General features: G+C 37.7%; 1 protein-coding gene and 1 non-coding gene across 5 annotated transcripts in view; one reads left to right on the plus strand and one right to left on the minus strand.

Annotated features, from left to right (window-relative positions):
- The window catches only part of LOC124161496 (cGMP-dependent protein kinase, isozyme 1), a 494,161-nt gene that overhangs the window by 407,925 nt on the left and 65,515 nt on the right, over window positions 1-20,721 (plus strand). The gene's annotated exons all lie outside the window — the stretch shown is intronic.
- Window positions 9,501-9,571, minus strand: Trnag-gcc. Its single transcript has one exon. It is a non-coding gene; the product is annotated as a tRNA-Gly (tRNA).

Consider the following 20,721-nt stretch of genomic DNA (forward strand, 5'->3'; position numbering starts at 1 on the left):
TACCTGGCTGTACACGAAGGCTTTTATCAATTCCAATGAGTTAAGAAGTTATGAGTAACCTTAAGCGATGGCCCAGAATTTCTAGTTTGTAATCATGATCATAAATGAAGCTGGCATGGTCTTCAATATGTAAAATCTTTTGATCCGTACATGTGTTACATAAGTTCCATTCCACGCTATTTTATCGCATCAAAATATAATAAATAAAGTGCTGCATCGATTTTGATAGGGAGAAGATGCTGAATGATCTCAGCTCCGATACACCTGACAAACAATTACTACCACTGCGATTTCATCCATCTTCGGTGATATTTTAGATGTACGAAGAAGATAACTTTATTAAGTATTCTTTTCTTTAACTTTCAGCATACAAAACAATTATTTACTTGCAAATGTATCGATTTTTCTGCAATTTTCAGTTTTCGAAAATAACCACAGCATGAGTATCCATCATATTTATATTTCATATTTATCGGACAGAATTTTTATAAGTGGAAACGTGTGTAATAACTGTTTGTATTTAATAATTTATTTTCCGTCGATTTTACGTTGATTTTACGAGGATCATGAATAGGAAACCTCATTTAATCCTCGCATGCCCTAATATTTTCCTCAGCGTACTCGAGCCAATGAGATTAATATATTGTTATATGTGAATTACTGATTGGACGTATAGTTAATCATGAAAGTTATTCCATGGAATATCAGGACCACAATTGATGTTAGGACAAAAATTCGTGTGGTGTAAACCGCCTCATTTTCATAATTGATTTTATACAAGATTTGATTTATTTCGCTATCAAAAATATGAAATCTCTAAGAAAAACGCAGTTTATTTTAGTGAAAAATATGTGTAGGTCATTTATTAATTTACTTTTAAGCCTCAAAATTTTAAGGTAATATTTCATTGTGGAAAGGTTTTTTTTACCTCTTCTCTTTCTTGACGACCATGCTTTGCAAACATGAAATGCCAAATGGAGGATGGAAACTTTTTATAAAGGCTTTATTTTAGCAGAGAAAGTTGATAACTTTTTCCAACAATAAGTTTTAAATTTAATCAGAGCAGTTAATTCTTATTTATTTTGTGTTCCTGGAAACTTATTTTAATTAATAATTGGTGATCATCATGGGCATTTGTTACGCTTCAGAATAACATTCAAACTTCGAGTAGCTAAGCGAATCATGATGGAAATTACAGTACCGTGCTTTATGAGGCAACTAGGGGTATGTGAAATTCATTTCCAGTAAATCAATCCATTTTCACTGATAGAAATAACACGAATAATATTATTAATATTTCACACCCTTAACTTAATGAAAGCACCACTAAAATTATCACAATCAGCAAAGATAATTACAATGGCATGTCATTTATACTTTTAAAGTCACTCTATTTAATGACTATACTTATTGTGTTAGACATGGAATCCAATTCCAGGAAAGTGATCAGAGAACTGCAAATTTTCGCCATCCAACTTTCGTAGAAATTTCTCGCTAAATAGAACACTCATGCTAAGGTGCTAATTTTGCACCAATAGGACTTTAATTTCTCCAGCCACCTTCGAGATTTCCAGTTAGCCAGTCACTCTGGGAAAGCATTAGGACGTGGAATCACGTCTGCTACCTTGGAGCAGCGCACGTTTGCCTGAAAGGGCCACGAATCGCTTACACGTATTAAAAGAAACACGTGGCCTGAGGGAAAAGGAGTTAAGAGATTGGGATCCGTAGAACTATCCGAATTTTCTCATCCCAGCAATATCTCCCGACATTAATCTCCCTCGTCGATTTCCCTCGCATGTATAGGCCGGGCGTGGTTGTGAACTAATGGTCTCTCCCGTCCCTTAGGGGCAGTTTATCAAGCATTTCAGAATTTTCGGATCGCCTTCGGTGTAAACACGAGCGATTAAACCCCACTGACGTCGCGGAGAAGTCAAAACAGACATCCGAAAAACCAAACGCGGGAGTTATTCCTGGGATTCGCTCCACCTGCGGTAAAAAGGAAAGAAAAGTGAAAATGAAAATGAAATTCCCACAGGCGTCTGGCTTTCGTGCGTTTTTGGATAGTCTCCTTTCGAGTTTTTTGTGAACGAAATTTCGCTAATTTTCAGAACGCCATACGAAATAGAAAAGAATTCGCTTAAGCAGTAATTCGAAAAATCCGCTTCATTGAAGTAGTGAAAAAAACTAATGTATTAATTGCATGCTTGAACATATTAGGCAAGGCCTTCACATATACTACTCCTTCAGCTCTTGGTAACGCAATTGATAACGCTTAACTTGAGTGGATTTATATTTTTTTGCTATTATGAAAGTAACAATGTAGCTAGAGGGTACGTTCACTCACAATCAGACGTGTATGGTAATTATGTAATTATTATTTAAGTTATACCGTATATACCGGTAGGTTTACATGGATTATCATCAACATTAAACCGGCTCTCTCCTACCATCTTGGACATTTCCCTTCAATTTAGAATAAGGCCTACTCTCTTTCATTCCATCTTCGTATTCTATCCTCTCCATTTCTTGCCCAACACTGTTTTCAAAATCCCCTCCCCGCTTAGTACTTCCTCAATCCAATTCTGTTTTCCACGTATCCCATTTTGAAAGCTCTTCCCTCACCCACTTTGTCTAGCACTTCATCGTTCCTCTCCCGCCTCTCCGTCCACTTCACCTTCTCCATTCTTCTCCACACCCACATCTCGAACGCCTCCAGTTTTTTCTCGTCCTCCTTCCTAAGTGTCCACGTTTCCGCACCGTAGAGCATTGCGATGCAGATGAGACTCTTCGGTAGCCTTTTCTTTACGCATTTACCTAGCGATCCTCTCTTCAGCTCTTCCCTGCTCATAAGCGCCTCCTTTGCTAGCGCAAATCTATTCGTTATGTCCTTACTTCGATATACATTTTCCTCCAGTGTGGAGCCCAAATGGTTGAATTGAAATTACGTTCAAGTAATCGTTATATGGAAGGGAGAAAATGAATTACAACCAAAAAATTCTGATACTATCTTTTTCTCATAAGTTTATGGAAAAAAACGCGGAAGTAATCGCCCACTTTTCAGAAGTTAGTTAGAGTTCTCGTTTATGATCTTTTTGAGAGAGAACCACTCTTTTCGGTAATCACTCACTACAGTGTAAATAGCAAAAAACCAAGCGAAGTCGATGCGCGTGACATAGGAGTGGCCTAGAAGAGGTGACCCTCTCGGAATGTGAGCGTTACGTCATCAACTTACCTTATTAAGGGTTAGGGCCGTCGATTTTTCGCCTAGGATGGCTCAAGAAGACTACATGTTAAACAAAAACGGAAAAATAGGTGTCTCTTTATTTTCTCTAGCTCTGTCAGAATCAACTATAAATGAATAGTCTTTAGTTGATTATGGTATGATCATGTGAATCGGTATCAACAGTATCTAAAATTTCCGTATTTTAGGTCTCAGAGAGAGCGTATGTATGATAGCGTTTCCACCTATTCTTACCATTTTTCTGTTTTGATATTTAATGAATGGCTTTCCTTTCTTCATGGCCGAATCCCCGATGGAAGCAAGATGAATGGTTGCTAAAAATATAATTCTTTATCTTTGGGGTCACGAAGTTGTGGGCGACTTTAGATAAACCAGACGTTTGTCATCATTGCCAAACACAATGAGAGTGAAACATTTTTGTTTGTTTTGTCTATGTATCGTTGAAATAATGAAGGATTCATGCTTATCAATCTTATGTTAGCCTAAGTCGGAATACAGTATCTCCCTCTTTTCTTTGACGTGTCAGTATATGATTTATTCCAGATTTAAACAATAAAATATTACTGGTACAAAGAAATAAATTGCTACAGACGATGAAGACATATACAAAATATTTCACTTCGCCTTTGAAATGACAATATTTCAGAATTAACTGAAAAATTGACACGTGGTAGCTATAGCATAGGTGTGGGATCATTGCAGTTTTTTCTCGCCTACTAATGCATTTCATCATTTCTTGAGCATACATATCGTAGCATTAGATTTTTTATTCATGAAATGATCGTATAAATCCATGGCAAGCCCTAATCATGTAATTAAAATATAATTAGTGATTCAATTCAATTAGAAATTCGTGTCATGAATGATCTTGAGAAGAGCGTTGAAAGCGTTATTCATGAGCTTGGTGTGGAAATATTAACTTGTCGGATTTATATTTAATCCATGCGCGATCGTGGTGAGCTGTGGGTAGCACGCTAATTCGCAAAAATCGGCTCGTTTACCAAAATATTTAATTATTTCCCTGTTAAACTCAAAGTAAAAAGACTCCAATGTCTATTGAGCAGTCTCTTGCTCACCGCATGTGTAATTGGCAGCTGAACATCGAAGTTCACGGTGGAGGACGTGGAAAGTTTTAGATCCGCTGTAGTTCCCTGACTTTGGGATCTTTGTCTTTTCAATACTATCTTTTAGCTATCTAAGGGCACAGTAATCTTCGAAGAGAGCAGCAATATTTATGAGTTATTTTATTGATTTAATGCATTCTGAAAAAATCTCAAAAAATCTTCAGTCTCATATGTTTATCTAATTCTTAAATTTAATCATTTATGATGATGAATAGAGGTCCGAGTGATCGACCTGCATATTTGATTTCGAAATTAATTAATTTTTAATCATCAACGTAAATGTTTTCATACTTTTTTTAAATATCTGTGATGCATATGACTTTAAATTTTTACTACATATCCACCCACTATTTATAAATTACAGAGACGCATAGATTAGGTGGCATTAAATTTAGAAAATATTGTATAAGTTTTGACTGGTCACATAGGACTGGACTGGGCATGTTCATCAATTTCAGAAGCACAAAATCAATTATCAATGTTGGCTGCATAAGAATGCATCAATTAATTAAATTATATCACCTCTTGATGTTTTCAAGGTTTCCAAAATTCCGGTGGCGCTTTAAGTTGAGAATGACAATTGAATTGTTCCTTGTCAAAGCACATACCCTAGTATTCTGCCGTTTATTATCTTATGCGACATTCCTCAACGCGCTCTGTCGCTACGTCAGCTTGCGTCTGTCCTTCAAGCGTTCGCCCGTGAACAATCCAGACCGTTGTTAGAACAGTGCCAGCGACGCCTCCGCTATCGTCCATCCTTGAATAGAAATAGCGTCATATAATCCTGCGGGAAAGCATTCCATTCCTCAATCGGCCAATCTATGGCCAGTGTATCTTTGCTGCCGCTGTCTCACTAAGCTCTCTTCAGCGTAGTAACGTTACTTTAGACCCAAGCGCAATCATGAAATGGTATATCCAGCGATTCTGTAAGGGATCTCCAGTTCTATAGCTGTACATTCAGGGTTCCCACTCAACCGTGAAAACCTTAAAACCGTGAATAAGCCGTGAATTTCGTCTACCGTGAAAAAACCTGGAAATATCCGTGAATTTCGTCATGAAATCTTAGAAATCTCTCAAACTTGAATGTAGACCTACGATTGGCAGATTGACGTATGTAAGTATGATATAAATGGAATAGAAAACCCTCAATAACTTTAAGCATAAAATTTGTCGTGTAAAAAACAATAATGGGTTATTGTTGATTTTGACGAAAGATGGAAGCTTCATAACTTTTGTACGTCAAAAGATTAAGAGGAAGAATAAAGAAAGTGAATAAAACTGTAAGTAGTGATATTAAAATTAATTCTATCGCTGCATTACGATATGATTAAAAGAAAAATCGATATTTCGATCATGTTTCAAGGCCGAGTCACGTGGAGATACTGTCCGCGCATTTTTCTGCACACGTGTATTCGAAGCGCAATTATGTATTGGTCCGTGTGCCATGACAGCACATTGACCTTAAGCCTGCTATTGGAAGACATTAACTGTGGCAGAAAATCAGGCACTTCTTCACTTCCCTGCCACCCTGCTCTCTCCGTTTTCCCACTCACACCCTTTAGCCGGACCTGAATTTTGCTAACGATAGGCGACGTCATGAGAGATAGCACTTTCACTGCTGCGTTTGCATTCAAGGCATCTGTCGCGTTTGTTACATTTTTATTTAACGTGCGGCCGATGATTGTTACGTGATCAATATTTCTGCCTAAAATGCCTTATGTACAAACCGTGAATGTTATGACATTTACACCGTGAAAACCTGGAAAAAACCGTGAATTTTATAATGTAGTTAGAGTGGGAACCCTGAAATTTGAAAACACGAAAAATAGTGAGCAGTTGAACATTTTTCTTTCCATCGCGTTACATGGATTGGATTGGAGCCAAGATTTTCGATCACTCGACTACTTCGCCGCAGTTTCAGCGCAACTACAATTCACCCACGTCCGAATTTTCATCTTCCCAATCCAAATATATTAGGGTTACCGAGATGCGACGTCCTTTCCATTATAGCCGACCTGGCTTCCACTGGCCTTGGGTGCGGTGTGGTAAAACTGCACTTGGGTGTGGTGTGTGTGTGTGTGTTTATTACTTTCGGGATAAATATTTCTGGGTGCGAGTAATAATTTCGTATATTGTGTGATGAAAGACGTCTCGGATCCCTCAAGTAATATAAACTTCCTTGAAATCTCAATTTTTCATTGCCCCTCTTTATTACTCGTCTTCTTACGGTAAAAAAAGGTCTTAATCGTAATTTCTCCATATGCGTCCCCCAGATATGATCCTCCTCTCAGAAATTCTGGGGCTTGTCAAACTTTTTTCTGGCAACGGCTTTGATAGCTTATATAAACCGTAATGATGGCGATGCGGGTATTTCAGTTAACTTTTAACCAAAAACCTTTTGAAGCCAGAACAATGTTCCAAGATAGGTTTTTCGCAATTCGTATAAATCACAGCATGAAACAATTAACTTGTACGTAGTCACGCGATCGGGTGCGAAGGTATTGCCACCACGGATGAAATTCGCCACGTAAAAATAATTTGCTAAACCGGGATTCGAACCTGGATTCCCTCGTGTTAGTGGAGTAACTATTAGCATTGCTGACCGCCAATCGGGAGATTCGGTTTTGAACCCGGATTTTCTAGGCTTTGTGATGTATTTATTTACATGGTTTATCGCTATTCGGGATATCCGTGTTCGATCCGGATTCCTTGGGATTGGTTGTGTGACTGTTAGCATAGTTGATCGCCAATCGTGAGATCCGTGTTTTTTTTTATTTAACACACTACCGTAAGCAGCACTGTTCGGCCTTATATCGGGGTTGAAAATTTTTAACAATCAAGCGTGGAAATACATCCATGACTTGGTTAAGGTTAACTTACCCAGGCGGTACTCGAACCCGCGACTTTTGGTTTTGCAGGCGAGGACTTTACCCCGACGCCACCGAGGCCGGCGTGTTCTAATACCAGCTGCGCCAAATGATTATTTTTCAAGGCGAATTTCATCCTTGGTAGCTAATCCCATAAAATAGTTCAATTAAGTCATCTAAGTTGACATAAGACATGCCAAAACGCTACCAAGATGTTAGCCTGAACCGTAAAGGGTCGAACGCCTTGCATTGACAGGTGCATCCGTGGCGAGAGGGTTTGAAAGATTCGAATGAATGAATTTACGGCCTGTTTTAGTGTCGGCATCCTTCCGACCAGCCCAGCTTCCTTACTCCTTCCTCTATCTCTTGGCTCTTCTCGCCTCGCGTCTGCATTCCTTCTGGGATGCGCGAACACGCCTACCTACCTATTTACTCGCGGAACCCATCTCGACCAAGGTTATCCCAGGAGAATGTTATGGCGCGAATCCTGGAACTACTCGTTGAGACGTTGGCTGTTCTCTCTTCTGTATACCGCATGAGCTCAGTAGTTGCGTTCACTTCAAATCCATTCTTCCTTGTAAAAGGATGGTACTATTCAAGATTTTAATATCTTTTTTTAATGAAAGAATGACTTTATTTTCATTCATACGAACTTGGACCTTCTAAGCCTTCCTGAAATACTGGTGTAAGCACCATTGTACGACTCGCTACGGCTTAAGTAAGTACAGCAATCTCTCTTACGGATTTTATTATTGAATCCTAATAGTTAGAGAGCGGTCTGATAATTTAGTGAGACTTAGGGGTTAAAATGATTGATAAAATCACAAAAAAAATGTGTATAGTAAAGGTCGGATGCCATATTATTATCACAAGCTTAATTGAAAGAGATTTTGAAAGTTCCATTCAAAAACCTTACTCACTGCAAGCCGCGCAGCGTTCCGAAGCTTTGACATTGTTTTTAAGTGATTCCCACTCTTTTATAACTGTCCATTTATATGGAATTTACGGCGAACGATGGGAATCAATGGAATCGTGGAGGTGGAGGGCCCTGTGTACAATATTTATGGAGTACACTTTCGCGGTCTGGTGAAGATTCACCGAAGTGGGTTACAGGATATACACCAAGTTTGTTCATCTTCTTAGAGAACAGTTTCGCCGGCATTGCAGCTAGCTTCTTCAGGTCGATATATTGCAGAGAGGAGGTTTTGACCGTATTTTCAATACTCACGTCGGAGCCAGGAGTATTCTCATCGGTCCATATCATCATCATTTGTCAGCAATCCTAAGATTGGTTTAATGCAGCTCTCCATTCCTCTCTCCTATCCGCTAGCCTTTTCAAAGCGACGTATTTCTTCTCTTTTGCATCCTTTATAATCTGTCCTATGTAACTCATTCGGGGCCGTCCCTTGCTCTTCTTCCCTTCCACCTGTCTTCCCACATTTTTTTTCATCAGGCCATCACGCCTACTAATGTGGCCAACTAAATTTTCCCGTAATCTCGTTAACATTTTCATAAGACTTATCTCTTATACCACTCTTGTTAGAACTTCCTCAATGCTTGCTTAGTCGATCCATTTTATCTTCGCCATGTTCCGGTAGCACCATATTTCGAATGCTCCCACCCTTGACTTCTCTGCTGCTGTCAACGTCTAAGCCTCGCTTCCATAGAGAAACATGCTCCATATTGATGGCTTAGTTCTAACAACACGTATCTCAAAAATAGCAACTTTTCAGGAGAGCAAAAAAAAAGATTAATTTCTTTTACTTGCACACTGAAATTTAAAAAAAATAAAAGTTCATAAAAATGAAAAAGAAGCATTCATTTGCAAATGAAGTGTTGTTATTTGCTTGTATTTTATTTTTTAATGCTATTACACTTCGTTTAAAATACCCATCTCAAACCGGCCGAATTTGAGATACGTGTTGTTAGAACTTAGCCATCGATATGTAGCATCTGATGCATTGTTTTCCTTACTTTTATGCTTGTATTATTGGCTGTAAGAAATTTCTTCTTTTTATAAAAAGCTCTCTTCTCCTTCGCTATTCTACTGAACATATTGGTCCATACAACAAAATAATGATGTCGTCTTTATTACAAGCGAATTTAGGACTAGATCGTTCTGTCTTACAATTAACTTGTTTGACAATCACATACACGCATGACCTGGGTGGCGAGCCAGGTAAATCCACCCAGATGGGATTCGAACCTGCGACTACTAGGGTGCCAGTCGGGGACTTTATTCCGGCACAACCGAGGATGGTAAAAAGTTGCATCGGCCGGGAATCGAACCCGGGCCGCCCGCGTGGCAGGCGAGCATTCTACCACTGAACCACCGATGCTTCGTGATACAGGCGGAGAACTTTACGGTTATTATTTCGTTCGGGGGGTGGGGGTTGTCCAACACCAAGGGGGAAAATGTTTGAAAAGCAGGCTACTAAGTTGAGGGTTTTAAACTAATTTCAACACTTTTCATAATCGAAAAAACTTCATTTTTCAAAGAAATCTTTTCTACTCATAATCATTATTTTTCAATATTTTGTTCTCTTTTATGAAGTAAAACAATCGTGTTTTTATATTTCGGGGTGGGGGATCCGTATCCCCCGGACCTCCCCCCTCGCTACGCCTTTGAATTGGTCTAAGGATGGTGTGAGCAAGAGAAAAATAGTATCTATTTGTGGCTTTTCCACAAAATCACTTTCATTTAGGATGAATCGGTCCAACCATCACTCACCTGAATCATCAAGTGATCAAACTCAGATCGATTTTTAACGAGTTCACCCTGTGGTCATTAATTGTACGTAATAAAATACAAACAGCTTTAGTAATTCTCCATTAGTATTTCATTCGCTCTACCAGTTTCAAAGTTTGCACGTCGTAATCAAGAGCTGTCTGAATAAAGAGGTCTGAAGAGAGAATAAAGAGGTGGAAGAGATACTTTCTTTTTATCCTGGTATATGTATTGCTGGGAAGTGTAGGTAGGGTAAAAATTTATAAATAGGAGTGGGGATTGGCAGGAGAGTCATTTAGAGTACTCGCATAGTGAGGAGGTAGAGATGGATGTGGAGATAGAGGTAGAGATAGATATTGAGGTGGAGGTAGAGGTAGTATCGCATAGTGAAGAGGTTTACGCACGCAGCTTTTATATTACGCATATTCTTAAATAAAATGTCCTCCCTGTCTCGCCAACATGACAACAATTACAGCCATTTGCATTACAACTCAACAAATAAACAGCACTTTTTCCGTACTAATTAAAGGGTTATTTGGAATTAAAAAACGTGTCACAAGAGGTCATTATTCAGACAGCCCTTGATAATGGCGCGTGAACCATAAAACCGGTTAAACCAAATAAAATAGCGTGAAAAATTACTACACCTTTATTATGTACTGGAAGGCCACCCGTCGTTGCTCGAGAAGGATAGTACCCAGAGAAGTGGGAAATTCGGAACTTGGAACTCATGGTCACATTGCAGGATTTTTAGATATAAGAAAAAAGCAGGTATGATAATGGTATACATATGTAACAGCATATAATGGAGTTATCTAAGGATGGTGTGAGCAAGATAAAAATAGTATCTATTCGTAGCTTTTCACAAAATCACTTTCATTTAGGATGGATCGATCCAGTCATGCCTAACCTGAAACAGCCAGTGATCAAACTTAGATCGTTTTTAACGACTTCACTTGGTGGAAATTCATTGCAAGTAATAAAATACTAGGAGTTGTAGTAATTTCCCTCACTATTTTACTCGCTCTGCCGGTTTTGAACGTTTACACGTCATTATCAAGAGCTGTCTGAAAAAGACCAACTATCATGGTATATACATATTCCTGGGAGATGTAGGTGGGGTAAAATTTAGAAATAGGAATGGGGGGGGAAATAATGGAAAAATTATTCCGGTGTTCCGCGCATGCGATCAGCTTATTCTTCGCTAAACAACATTGACCGTTTTGTGTGTCCGTACGAGCGTAGGCAAAAAACGCCGTGAGAACGCATACACCAGGAAAAAGGTTTGCACCAAGAGGAATTAAAAAAGCTTATACTTACGTTAGAGTAGAATCATTTGAGTTGTGTTTTCCTATTAGGCGTGTGAAGAGGTGTACCTACCCGGCAGAATATCCAACCACAGTAGTTGTTTTTAAGTTGTTGTCTTTTTTAAATGGCACCCTATATTTTTTTATGAATGACTGGTGTGCATTTTACTATGTTTTCATTTGTTCACTGTCAACGTCAGCACATGGAGAAGTTCCAATACCCGCGTACTTGCACTAAGCGCTAGTGAATCAGTCGTTTTTCATAACACTGTGTTTATGTTAATGGTCCACTGTGCTACATTTTTGAATAAGTCTTTAGGAGACGAAATGAATTGCCGAATAAAAAATATAGGGTGCCATTTAAAAAAGACATACCGCTGTTCATATCTTTGTAAATAACAAAGCTACAAGGAAGGCAATCATGCTGATTAATGTCCCCCTGACGGCTAATGAACATTTGCTTGACACATTTTTTGAATTTGCATCTGAACAAAAAGTTACTTCGGGTGGTCAAGATAGATGGGACACCCTGTACATAGAATTGATTGATCGAAATTTGTCCTCCCCTGACTTCCAACTCCCCCGCGACTCGCCTCCATGTCTTCTCTTCCCTTCCTTCGCTTCTCCAGCAGCGGCGATTTGCTTCCTGGCAACCCCTTCGCTCTTCTCCATTTAGATCGCCTAGTTTCCCAACCCTCATCTGGGAGTGCAAAGAGGGGACGAGAGGGGGCGCGGCCTGCGTAAGAAAACGGTCGTTTGCCGCGACCGTTTGCTGAAGTGACGCTTGGATTTTGAGGTCGCTTCAACACCGTTGAAACACACTCGGAATTTGAGGGTTGCTTGTAATTCATTTTATGCATATATCATTCATGCATGCGAATTAAAGTTTTGGGACTTGGATTTCCCTGGGAACAATTCGATAGGTAGTGTGACATCGTGATCCCTCAATATGTATATATATAAAACACCTTGATATTATTCAATTTGGCATTGTTCTCTTTATTCACGCCTTATTTTCTATAAAAATCGCCTTTTATATCAACAACAGCATAGCAACTTCATTTAAAATAAATTATAAATAATATATAAAATACCAATCAAGGAAAACATACTTTAACGTATTAATTAATAAAATTAAAACCTAAATTATTATTACAGTATTCTACCGATTAAAGTAGATTTCGATGGGAGTCTCCCTTTCCTTCCAGCGCTGCCTTCTTCAATTCACGTGTATTCCCTTTCCATCTATCTAAAAATCCTGTTCTTTTCCTTCCCCTCCCTCGTTTACCCAACATTCAACCCTCTAACACCATTTTCAACACCCCCTCCCAAAAGTACTGTATGACCTCGAATAAATACAAATGTCTTAGCCGCAACAATTTTAGGGCCACAAACAACGGAAATGAGGGTTCATAAGAATTTTTGGACAATATTACCCGAATTATTTTTTATTACAAAACCAGTGCACACTTAAATGTGCTCATGTTAGCTCTGCCTCAGCAGATTAATCGACGCGTAGGATAACCCGGAAACCTAGCTGAGCCTACCGCACCACTCCTCAGAAGCCTCTATCAATATTTTGCGTTTTTACTGTCAATAATTTTCTTATCTTACATTTTAATGACTTATTATGAATATGTAAATATTACTGACAGCCGTTTTATCGGGGCAAAGTGCCCTGGTACAAATGTGTCCCTTGTTAGCCAGAGTAACTGATGAGTAATTGAGGTTTGGTCATTAGGTTTATTCGCCGAATTTTCACCTTTGTTTCGCTCTTTTATTCGAGAAATTTCTTAGCTCAGAAAAAAATGATAAGAATACAGAAATCATGGTAGCTAAAATTATACAAAGGTACTAAAATTGTACAAAAGCTATGTATTCAACCTTTATTATACCATTTGATAAATATGGAGTTCTGAAAAACCGTTGTATTTCAAAAAAATTTAGCATGATGTTAAAATTGAAAGCTTAGATTTAAAAAAAAACATCGCTCAAAACTTTTGTTAAAAAAAACTTAGCATGAAGTTAAAATTGAAAGCTTAGATTAAAAAAAAAACATCGCTCAAAACTTTTGTTTTTTCCAATGAATATTTTTTATCAAAAAACGACCATAGTTTCGAGTCTTCACGTCATCTTCTGAATGACGTTACAACTTGAATATAACGTTAACCGTCGAAACCATGGTGGTCTTTTAATTAATATAATTCAGTAAAAAAACAAATTTTCAAGTTATTCTTTCAAAATGTTAAGAAAACTCCATAAAGCATCACCGGAAACCACCCAATTTTGAAGGCTTAGGGATAACAAATATGATCAGTTTTTCTTGTGAAAATCAATATTTTTCTTGTTGCGTATTGATTGGAAAATGGCGAACATGGGAGTTTGCCTGTATCCTGCGAAGTTCTTCAAGGTATTTTTGTGGTAGAGGTCCAGCAAATGATTTCACTTGTGCCTTATGCCGTTAGCGCCGTTGATATGGATTTCCTCCTCTAATAGTGTGCAAAGGAGATAAGCTGAATTTCTGTCGCGAGGAGAAAATGACGTTTTTGCTCCGGAATCGTTTGCTTGTCGACATATAACACCTCGTTGTTAACAAGGAGCGCCGCTGTCTTCGAGTGGAATACTAGGGCGTTACAATTCCGACTCATATTGGTATTACTCCTTGCCACATTCGGAGACTGTTGAGTCAGCCTTAGGAAAAAGGTCGTCGTGACCCACGTCACTGGCATTGCGGTATACCGTGTCAAATTTCGTTCCGTGTCACAGAACAAACTCAAAGTGAAGGCATGAGCGAAGTTTTTCCTGGCATTTGCGCACTCGGTGATAGGCTAACAACTATTCTTCTTTAAGGAACGAAGGCGCGTAATACATTTCAACCTTAATTTTTGTTAGCAAAAATAGGTAAATGTGCCAATGGTTTTGAAAGCCACATTACGTACTTTTTATGCTGGAAAATCTTGATTGTTTAACGAGCATGAATTTGAAAGACAGAAGATCACCACATCTTCGATGAAAAAGAAGATGACTCTCTATCCCTAGTAGCACCAAAAGGATTATCTCTGTATATATTTAAGATTTCGAAATACATCGGTTTAATGATTTGCAAATCTGTATATTATACATATTTTATACATGTCTGATGATCCATGGTCCTTGATGTATACCAGAATCTTTAAAATATACAAATAATATCCTTACGGCGTAACCAGGGATCATCAGACACGTATAAGATATGTATAACGTACACATTTACGACGAGTTATACGTATTTATTTTAAAAATCATCAGCTTTTACTGAGGTTAAAGAGTTATTTTAACAAGTGAGTTTTTTAGTTAAATAAGAATGAAAGATAAATAATTGGGAATGAGTACTTAATTTTTTTTATATATCTACGCTTACATTACATGGTTCCATTGTGCTTTAATTCATCGGAAGTGTTCTATTAAATATTTTGGATCGAAATGAGTTTTCAGTGTCTTCTGAAATCGTACAAAAGGCCCGAACAATAATTACATTATTTCCTTTAAAATTATTTTAATAAATTAATCATAAAAGAGTTCGAAGTTAGATGATAGGCTTAAGAATAATTAAAAGCGTGATTTTTATATAACTTACTTGGCTAAATGTGACAACATCCTGACTTTTAGTATATATATACTGGACTTAAACGTAGTAGGTGCCTTTAAATCCTTGCCTTATGATTTCTGCCTCAAAGTTTTCATGAGACTTTTCTTGAAGTTTTTAATCGAATTTCGACAATATTATGGACTATTTGTGAAAAATTGAAATTGAATTGAATTTTGACAGTATGTATTATGGAATATGTGAGAATTGGATTAAAATTGTTAGGAAACCATCTTATGAATCATTTTACATAGATTCTTCATGCGGCACCGCCATGTGCTGCATTTTTCACGGCTAGATGACACTAATTGCATTTTCAACCTTTGTATTATCCACAAAATTTCAGTAGGAACGTCAAATGTCAGTATGTACTCCTAGTTATTTCACAATTATAGCCACATTTGTCCAATTTCCCGCATAATAAACTGTCAAATCGGCGCAGTTGCGATCATATCTAATCTCCTTTCCCAGAGCTTTGATTTCTTCATCGCGTTACGTCCGGCGATTCTCAGAGAACTTAAAATGCCTAATGATGCGCTCCACAGAGCTTTGGTCTTGGCGCGATTTCCCAGGAAACTCTGTATTGCGCAAGGTCCGTATACAAGGCTCTCATTCAGAGACGTAATTAGACCAGGTAGTCGTCATCTTGTTTTCCTTCGAGGATATGCTGATCTCCTGTCTTAAAAATTCATGCTAGTAATTCAATCAACCGAATAGACCCATTCCATTGGAACTGGAATCGTAATCCATTAGAAAAAATCGGTAGATGGACGAGAAAAATAAGTTACGCCAAAAAAAACTATCTCCCGAATTCAGCCATTCTTTGTAATGATAAAATAAGAAGACGCGAAAGTTGCCGCCGTATTTTCTCGAGTTGATGACGCCATTAAAGTTTTTGTTCAATCAATCGATCGAGGAAGGGTTTTCTTTGAGGGAATGAATCGCTCACAATGAAGTATACAATAACTATCCAAGTGAAACCCATGTTCAAAGCCTAGCTGGTATAGCTGAGAGGTGGAGACATGCTCTACATGAGATCGTGACGTTATCAACTTATGTGCAAGGGGTTGGTCAGTTTTTTGTCGCGAATAGCTGGAGAAATTGGCATCGGATCGAGAAACGGGAAAATACAGGTCTCTTTATTTTTTCAACTCTATCTCTATCGGCTATACAAAAATTTGTGTACGAGCCCAATAATTTTTTATTGTATAATTTAATGCTCACTCAGCCTTTCAGTTTATCGACCCTAAGGTTGGTTTTGATCGGCGATAGTAGAGCTGATCCAATCCTAAGGCTCAGATTTGTTAAATTCAGGGTAGAATGGCAGTTCCCATCTCTGGACCACTTCGTACTTCGGGGATTTTTGTAAAGGGATTTTCTAAAGTTTCAACCAGGATTTGAACCCAGGAACCTTTCGCTCTATCCGTTTCAGGTGAAGTATTATCGGGTTTTCCACCGGGTGAGTTCATTGTAGGCCGACGTTTCATTCCCTGAAGAAGGTGGCAGAGGCAGCAATCCAAGCGTCGGCCTGCAATTAACTCACCCGGTGGAAAACCCGGGTAGACCTCACCTGTATCATACGCTGGGAGCGAGCAAGATCTTAGCTCCACACATTGGGCTACCTCCACCCCTATATTTCATTGGTGGACCTCAATTAACGGATGGCTGGGAAGTTAATTTGACTGGGAAATATTGTCATCCTCGGTTCTTGGAACATAATTGGGAAACTCCTATATATAAAACAACTTTTTGCTAATTCATATAATTATACTGCGTTAAACAATTATAGCAGTTATTATTTAACAATTATATAATTAGTGAGTTACTTAATGCTTTATTTTTATCTGCGACTTTCCCCCCTAAAGTTCCTAGCTCTGGGTATGGCAATATAGTAGATAACTGTAGAAACGTTGGCTATGAATTAAATACGGTTTTTTGACCAAGCTCCAGGATACACTTACAATTTTATGCATTACTTTCGTAATTAATGTCTCAGGTACTGTGTAAGTACCTAATTGAGACGTATTATTTGATAAATTGGACTTTTTTTGGTGTGAATGAGTTATTCAAGTTCTTTTGAATAATTTCCTTTGTTGAGTAATAGTAGTCTAATTGGTAATTCAAGTGTAAATGATGAAATGTAAGACTTATTCGCCTATTTCTTTATAGCAAGATGCACGATTATTTTATTTATCCTAATTTTACATAAAAACTGAAATAAATAGTTGCATTACGAAATTACAATGTAATCTTTTATAATTATTCTACCAATGCTGATTTCATGCACCTAAAAGTTCTCTATCAACCCCCTAATTTTTATCGGAAACATTTTCAAACTTTGATGAAATGCCGTCGTAGAACTAAATGAAACTTTTTCATGTCTATTTCTATTTGCCCTTTTTTTAAATTTCACTGGTAAATAAACCGTGTTTTCTTAGCGCTCCTATGCAAATAAATGGAAATATTTTTATCACCTGAGCTGAAATTTTTAGGAGTATTTTCTTATTTCAATCGGAAATCCTTGCACCTTTTATCCTTAAGGTCTACGGATTGTCACATTAAGTGGCGTAAATAAAAAAAATAAAGAAAGGCTCACCTTTCAAATAGGCTATAAAACTATTTTTAAAGCCCAATAAAGATCCCCGATACATCCCGATCGATATCTTAACCATGGAACGGACGTGAATTTTATGGTCCGTCGATGAAGGAATTTGTGTGCCTATCGGACAGTCATTACGTGCGTGATCTTCTCCATTAAGGCCCTTATTTGAGAGCCTTGGCTTTCCAGATAGGGAGGGCAAGATAGGGATTCTGTCGGCGCTATCTCGGTCATAGGATACCCTATAGGTGAGATTTCGCTCAGTGTATGTCGCTATAGCCGTTCGCCAATTCATGGCTTCCCTGTATTTTAAAGGAGACAAGGCTATGTACTGAGAGAATAGCGCAGGTGAAAGGAATTCAAAATATATTTCCCGTTATATACATCACAAGGCAAAGAACTCATGGTTTATTTACCAGTAAAATTATTAAAAGAGCAAATAACAATAGGCATGAAAAGGTTTCATTTAGTTCTAATTCTACATTTCATCCAAGTTTTAAAATGCTTTCGAATGAAAATCAGGGGTTTATAGATAACTCGTAGGTATATGAAATTAGAATTGTTAGATAAATTATTACACGATCATATTGCAATTTTGCAATGGTAAATCTATATCTCTCTTTTTACGTGCAATAAGGCTAAATATAAATCCTTCGTTCCCTACGGTGAATGTTCGCTATGTCATCCTCTTCAAAGTTGGAAAAGTTACCGAAAGCATTTATTTGTCTTTGAAGCAAATCCGTATAAAAATTTAAGTAGTCAAGTTTGAAAGTTACTCTAATTAAGCAATGCCTGACTAAAATAACCTATGATGTAAAGGTTAGAAATTTTAAAGTTAAATGATAAAGGTGATAAAATTGATTCCTTAGAACAATTTGACATTGTCAACAGTCTGAATTATTTATTAAATGACCATGTGTTTTAGACCCATTCATCTCGATTTAAAATAGACCTACCCCAAGAGCCTTTAGTTTACGTAGTCTTAGACCCCAGCCCACCTTCATGCAACCCATTCCACTATTTTAACTTATAAATCTCGGCAACTTCATATATTATTAAACAATAGGTAGATGACGGTAAATTTTGAAACCAGGATCAGTGCGTATAATACATTTTTGTGGACGGAAACAAAAATTATTTCCGTAATGGGTATTGCAAGCGTCCACAAAGTTAAACCTGAATTGATTACTTTTATTTTTAACTTTTGGGTAGATTTTTCGGAAAGTCTGTCTGAAGTAAGTTGCTTAATGGCCGTTTTACTAATTCGAAGTGACAGGCCATGACTAAATAAAATGTGTAAAAATGTATAGTTATTTTGATCAGTCCATCAATAATTTTATCTAGTACAAGCTAATAACCCTATAAGGATGACGACTAAGTTCAAGTTAATTCGAAGAATCGATTGAATAGATAATACGATAGCTATAGGTCAGTAATATCCTAGTATGTATTGAGTAATTATCGTCATTCAGTTATAAAAATCCTGTAATTAAAATCTTTAATCATTGATCTTCTATTTTCTTTTTCCCATGATATTATTCCCATGCTAGCCGCATTGTTTTCCTGTCCACATTCTGCTTCTTTAAACAAGTTTCTTCCTTCGGTTAGAGGAGGAAGTGTCGGAGCATAATAAACACTTTGTGACGCTGAGCTGGAGAACAGTGCTTGCGAGCAGTATACACATTCTTTGGCGTCATGTACAGAAATGTTAAAAATAGAAACTTACTCCGTAGGCATTCGTAGTCGTTAAACGCCGCTCCCCTTTATTTTGCTACGCATCTTGTAACAATGGACGCGGGAAGTGAAAATAAATGACGCGGATGGACTCGCTGAGGTAAAAGAGCATTTCGAAGCAAAATTCTGCTACTCTTATGGATTGCTTTTTTTCCGGAATCTACTACGTGCGTGATAAAATATCATTGATTTAAAAAAAAACAGCCGTCGACTAGCCAGCGTGGAACCTTTTTGCAGGCACCGCCTGTGTCATCTATAGTTGTTTGGAATTTAACTAACGTAATATTGCATTATTGGTGTCCTTGGCAACCGAGTGTGTTTACATGCAACGCCTGATCCAGTATAGGGACGAGGGAGGGGAAAGAGGTAATAAGGGGGAAGAGATAACGCCTGGAGGGGTAATCTCCCAGTAGTAGTGGGGATGCAAATAAAATTACCACATAGCTAGCCCCACTCTGGATCCGTCACTCTTTACATGTTTTTAATTCTTAGTAAAGGATTGTTTGAGTTTTCTATGTCCTAAGCAACCGATACTCACATGATTGATATCCATAGCAACCGAGTGTTTGTATATTGAGTATTCCAAGTATACCGAGTATTCAGGAGATGATGGCGTAAGATGCAACTTAGGAAAAAAAACACTGGCGGTATATTCAAAATGTATTCTATTTACCGGCGGATTGGAGGAGTTGTTATTTTTAGAGGATAGTGTCATCAGGATTAGGGGGAGGATGGCACCCCAAGTCACATCCTAGTGTGTATTGATAAAAAAATGGTTCTGTTTATACTGACGTTATAAATCCTACCCGATTAACATTGATTGTTGTTTGGGTTGGAATTGTCGCTAACGGAACTTTGATTGTGATCTTTTACATTTCCTGAAAGTGGGCGAATATTCTTCGCTGATTAAGAAACTGCCCATTGCAACATAAGTTGAAATTAAGGTTATAAATACAGTGGATCTTGAAAGATAAATTGAATTTGTTTGCAACTTCTTTCTCAGCGTTCTTTAAAAAAAACTCCCGGAGGTGTGATTGATACCTTTGGTGTTTTTATATTTTCTATGCATACAAAATTAAATAAAAATTTTACTGTTTGTGCCAATTTGTTAAAATAAATGCCTACTTGCTATTTCACAAGAATGCGTGAGATTTTTATAAATTCCTATAGAGAAGTTCTGTTAGTCATTTTTTACGCAAGAATACATGAGATTTTTAAAATTTCATACAAGAAATTCTGTTTTTTTATGTTTTTCTACTCTGTGGACTGTTTATCTGAGCCTCTCAAGAAGTTACGTGTGTCTTAGGCATCGCCTGAAATTTTACAGAAATATATGAGTTGGATAGGTTGGTATTTATGTATTTTCACTGGCATCTTGTGGCACTTGAAACTGGTTTAAATCCACCGCTGTCCACCGCAACAGATTGTCAGAAGTGATCGACGTATCCGACGCATCAAGTCAAGTTTAATCGAGGTCCACCTTTAGATTTCCTTTC

The sequence above is a fragment of the Ischnura elegans genome, chromosome 6 (genome assembly GCF_921293095.1).
Source record: "Ischnura elegans chromosome 6, ioIscEleg1.1, whole genome shotgun sequence".
Lineage (NCBI taxonomy): Eukaryota > Metazoa > Arthropoda > Insecta > Odonata > Coenagrionidae > Ischnura > Ischnura elegans.